The sequence below is a fragment of the Myotis nattereri genome (assembly GCF_964212035.1).
Source record: "Myotis nattereri genome assembly, chromosome: 5".
Taxonomy (NCBI): Eukaryota; Metazoa; Chordata; class Mammalia; order Chiroptera; family Vespertilionidae; genus Myotis; species Myotis nattereri.
Genome location: NC_138080.1, coordinates 24,919,489 through 24,925,047, shown reverse-complemented (window position 1 = coordinate 24,925,047; position 5,559 = coordinate 24,919,489). Strand labels below are relative to the sequence as shown.

The 5,559-nt window shown below is 44.2% G+C and overlaps 1 long non-coding RNA gene across 1 annotated transcript; it reads left to right on the top strand.

The window, feature by feature from the left end:
• Positions 1-379: 379 nt before the first annotated feature.
• LOC308519501 lies at positions 380-4,908 on the top strand. Its single transcript, XR_013995994.1, has 2 exons — positions 380-2,580; positions 4,405-4,908. It is a non-coding gene; the product is annotated as an uncharacterized lncRNA (long non-coding RNA).
• The last annotated feature ends 651 nt before the right edge of the window (positions 4,909-5,559 follow it).

Here is a 5,559-nt window from a genome sequence, read left to right as displayed (position 1 = left end):
GGAGCACACTGACCACCAGGGAGCAGCTTCTGCATTGAGTGTCTCCCCCTGGTTATCAGTGCATGTCATAAAGACCGGCTGTTCCCCTGTTTGGTCGATTTGCATATTAGCCTTTTATTATATAGGATAGTGTATATCTATATGCATCTGTGTATGTATATATGATGTAGAATGTGGTGTATTTAGTATATTTTTATCATGTTGGTAATATATAGTACAGTAGTATATCTTAGCATATATTTTGGATCATTAGAAAACTTATATAATTAACATATAATTTATTTTACAGGGTTTCGTATAGCATAATTTTACAGAATAGTATTGCAGTCTTCTCAGCCTACAGTGTAGTGGGTGTCATTTCCATGTCTGTGCACAGAAATATTAACAACCCTATTACATCTTCCCATGAAGCACAGGGACACCTCGCTGTCTTGATACTACAACCTCGGGTTCCCTCACCCCCAGTTTTTCTCTCTATTCTGAGTGCACCTGAAGTGTCAGTGTGTTTCAGAAACTTGCACTAATTTTTCTGGCTATGATGGAAATGAAGCCCTGCGGTTTCATTTGTCCCCCGTGCAGAGATGTGTGGCATTCCCTTCTTTTTGAGTAATTATGAGTAAAGTTATTCCAGAGCGCTTTATCCCAAAGGGTGATCTTCGATTAGGAGTTGTTGCTCTTGGTGCCAGACAGCCAGACCATTGGCAATGGCCTAAACGTTGTAAAAATGTGCAGATGAGGTCAACTATTTGCCAAGGCATCCTGTGGCATGATTGCCTGGAGGTGACTAATCTTGCTGTTCATTGGGTCCCATTTCAGAGCAGGGATGGCCGGGTTAGGGACAGTGGCAGCAGCTCTCCAGGGATCTCTTCTCCATCTGGTCTGCTGGTGGCACAGAATCATGGACATGATAATTAGAGCAGGATTTGTTTTTAAATGAACGAGAGAGGAAAAGCATATTTCAAAACATCTGTGGAGAGAGAACAGTATACTTTACATGGTGTCCTTTTGCATGAACACTGAAAAGATTGAAAAGAAACAAACTCTATTGCTCTCTATAGGGAAACTAGCCCCCTTTATTCAAGGATAAGCTAGAAGTGTTTCCTCAGGCACACTTTTCAATCTCAGCTTTAGTTTTTGACACTTGATCTTAAAATAAACAATTGATGATGGAAAATGTTGTATTACCCACACTGTACTTCTGATTTATGGGTTAACACTCAACCACTGAGCCATGCCAGCTGGGCCACTCCTGAGTTTTAAGTGGCAGTTTTAAAAAAAATATATACATATTTTATTCGTTTTTTACAGAGAGGAAGGGAGAGGGATAGAGAGTTAGAAACATCCATGAGAGAGAAACATCGATCAGCTGCCTCCTGCACACCCCCCACTTGGGATGTGCCCACAACCAAGGCACATGCCCTTGACTGGAATCGAACCTGGGACCCTTCAGTCCACAGGCCGACGCTCCATCCACTGAGCCTAACTGGTCAGGGTTAAGTGGCAGTTTTAATAAATAAAGGAACTCCCATACCAGGGTGGTCTTGGGTGGACAGAAGAGGAGTAGACCTCCACCCTGCCCACCAGATAATTCAAAGTTTACCTAATCGCCTTCACTGGGTCATGTACACAGTTCAGGTGGGGTCAGCAACACATTGGTCTCTCAAAGCTGTGTCCTTTAAATGGCTTTAGTTCTCCATCCGTGGGCAGAACATATATCCCAAGGACAGGGGTGGGAGGAAGGAGTCTCATCGCCCAGCTCATGGGTTGACCAGCTGTCACGTTATCTCAGTGACCCTCCCACAGAGCAGCTGCTTGAACCTTGTGTGACTCTTTCTATTAGAGCCATATGCCAAGGCTACGGGGAAAATCTCTCCGTACATACAAGGAACTCCTTGTGCCTTTCAGTGGAGCTCTTTGACTGAAAAGACCATCTTGTAGGGTGAGTCTTGCGACCTCATGGTTTCCATGGTGCAGGTGGATGCAGCAGCACTAAATCTATTCTGGCTCTTGTGTTTGCCATGATGGAGATCACAGGAACCACCTCTTCTTACTAAACACAACCCAGTAATTCCAGCACCTTGAAGAGCAGCATGAATTGGCCTCAGCAAAGCGACCAGCTTTGATGTGAGAAGTGGAGCATTCTCTACCCAGATGGGGCCACAGCTGGAACTATACGATTCCCACAGGTGCAAGTACCAGCAGGGTGTGGAAGGGCAGGAATGCAAGGTAATTTCTTCAGCAGCAGGTTCCTGAAGTTCAGCAGTGTGAGAGAAGAGACCAAACATGTGCATCTTCCCCAGTGAACTCGAATTCTTAGTAGGAGGTCATTTATTTGAGGTTGAGATGAGAGCAAAAACAAAACAAAAAACCAGAGGTATTCCAGACTAGAAAATCAGAATGATTTCTAGAAAAAATGCCCCGAGACTATTGTTTTTGAGATAGGTGTGAAAAGGAAGGTGAAAAAAAGGTGATGAAATGCAAATATATTCTCCCTCTCAGCTCTTCATGGTGAATACCCACAGACCTTTCTTCCTGCTGTGTATGGTGACTGATGCCGCTCCTCCCCGTGTGGGCCTCCTGGTAAGCTGAGTCCTGGGTGAAACGTGTGCCCTCCTTTCCTCTCTCCGTTGAGGTCACCTGTGGTTCTGTGGCTCTGCCCTCAGGCTGCCTGTGTCAGATGGCCTCCAGGTTCTTCTGTATCCCAGGCTTGATGGGGTTATTGCTGCAGTTTGGGTGGGGCTGTTTGAGCATTTCCTCAGGGACTGGAGAGAGGCAATGGTCAGAGCCAGGAAGCTGTGCATTCAGTATGGAGAGGATGCCTGGCAGGGAGTGCTTCCATCATGGTTAGAATGAATGTTATGCTAGTATCACAGACTCACCAATCAGGGGGATTATTATTGAGATTGGGGATGAAAAGAGTCCACATGCTAACCTGCCAAGTTCAGGGAAGGCCTGTGTGTGATGGCCTTGCAAATTAAAAGACCTAAAATAACCACAAGAGATGGTCTGAAATGAAAATATTTTAACTAGAGGCAGTTTATGATAGGTAGTCATGTTCCAGAGTAGAATCTCCCTAACAAACTCAATCTTTCCTTTCCCTATGCTTGTCCATTGTCTTTCCCATATATGATTACATATCTTGGCATTGTCAGGGTAACTCCCCCTATTTCAGACCTTTCAGTGCTCAACCAATGCAGAAGAAATAAGACCATATCTCCTCTCATTGTTTTTATGTTAATCATTAACTATTACCTACTTTGTACCCACCTATATAAAATATATATGTATGTCTATCATTTTACTTTTCATCGTATCCCCTGGGTACCCTGCTTTACTTTCTCCCAGCTCCCTAACCTATCACCAGTGATTTCATGTAACCCACTTGAGTCTTCTCATTTGATTGTAATGTATTAAATAAAGCACCAAACTGCCATACTCCGGACATTATCTCAATTCATTGACACTTTGCTTCCTGACATGAACTCATAAAAATACTCTATAGTATTTATGGGAACCAATTTTCAGTTAAATTTCATTATTGCTGGATTAAACCGTGTAACTGTGGTGGCAGCAGGAATGGCACCAGGTGTCTGATTGCGCTCAGACCAAATGTGAGTTCAGCAGTCTGGGTATTTGGGTTTTGGTAGAAAAGAATTCAGAACAAGACCCAAATTGTAAGAGAACATTTACTGTTAAATTACAGGGGTGTGAGAAGTAATTCTTGGAAGAAATGGGCTTAGAAAAGGAGTTAAGGAGGTAACGGAAGTGCCCTTGGAGCTTGGGAGCACAAGCTAATGGTAACCTGCCTGGGGGAGGACGAGGAGGGGAAGGGAAAGGTACAGGTGTGCTCCAGGGAGGGAGAGCGAACTGGGTCCTCCTTCCTAAAGGTTTTAAGGGTGGAGATTTCAGGGAGGTCCCAGGGGAAGAGCTGAATGGACTATTCTGTAGCTTTCCAGGTGTGTCCATTCAGGGATGTGGCCTCCACTGATAGATTGGCCGGCACCAGGCCAGGGGTCATTATTCAATGCAGCTGGTCCTGATGTCAGCCCCGGCATTGTGTTGCTTATCTGGGCCTGGAGGTGAAATACAATGAGGCTTAGATGTTATCTCTAGGGAGGAAGATCAGGGGGTCCAAACCGCAGGACCAGAGATCTGCTAGAGGAGGAAAAGTCACCCTGGGGACCAGGCTCCACCCTACAATTGGTTGCCCCTTGCTGGACACCTGGGCTCTCCACCCTGGTGACCTCTGTGCCTGGCCCATCTCCTTGCTCTGGGTAGGTCTGTGGAACTGCCCACAAAACAACCACAAGTAAGGGGTGGCTCATGGCCTCAGAGGAGCATGACTGAATCACCTGTGGGAACATATTTTACATGTGAAAATCATTTTCTATCTCGTCTTGAAAGGAGTTTGACTGTTCTGGCTATTCAAGAGCTGCATTAACCAAGATAAGACTCATCATGATCAGAACACCTCGAGCTTATGATCATCGGACTCTGTTGCAGAGAATAATCCGAAGAATGTGTTCCTATAGATTCTGCAAACAATACTTTTTCTTCTTTACTGGATTAACGATTTTGATTTTTGGATTTGCTGTGGCAGGTTTCTCCCCGGGCCAGAAAATGTTTCCCTTGGCAATGACATTGACAGCTACCGCCACTGTTTTTCTTATCGTTCTTATTGTGGTGGAAGTTGATGTACGCCGTCGAGAGTTGGAGGAATTAACTCCCCAACAAGAAGGATCATGGAACTACAGAATCCAGAGCATAGATGTTTAAGCGTTAGTAACAGGAAACCAATAGCACCTGCCTATAATCTTATCTGAAACCTGGATATCCCTAGGCCTTTGGACCTTTTTAAAGTTTCTTGAGCATTTTATTTGCAAAATAAACACTGGTTTTTAAAAGCTACTCTGATTTTTGTAATGTTCTCCTCTATTGCCTCTGTGAAGTCTCTTTCAGGGGAAGTCCTCTCTCTCCAATACTGGACAGATAGAGAAACCAGTTTTCTCCTCCCTGTTTCTACATCTACCAACATTTCACATCATCAAGCTATATACCTTAAATAGATATGATCTGTATTTGTCCATTATATAGTTCATAAAAGCTGGGAAAAAGGAACAAATTATTGATGTGCAAAACAACATGGATGAATCTCATATTTATGCTGAGTGAAAGGAGTCAGGCTCTAGCCGGTTTGGCTCAGTGGATAGAGCGTCAGCCTGCGGACTGCGGGGGTCCCAGGTTTGATTCCGGTCAAAGGCATGTACCTTGGTTGTGGGCACATCCCCAGTGGGGGGTATGCAGGAGGCAGCTGATCGATGTTTCTCTTTCATTGATGTTTCTAACTCTCTACCTCTCCCTTCCTCTCTGTGAAAAATCAATAAAATATATCTTCAAAAAAAGAAAAAAAAGAAAATCATTTTCTAAAGTTAACCATTCTAAATGCACAGAAGTCACTTTTCACGCTGGAAATGATGGCTTGTTTCTGGTTTCAATGCTCTTTATGGGAATTTGACGGTAGTTCTGGAAGGTACCACCCTAAGGCATCCCTGGTCCCTG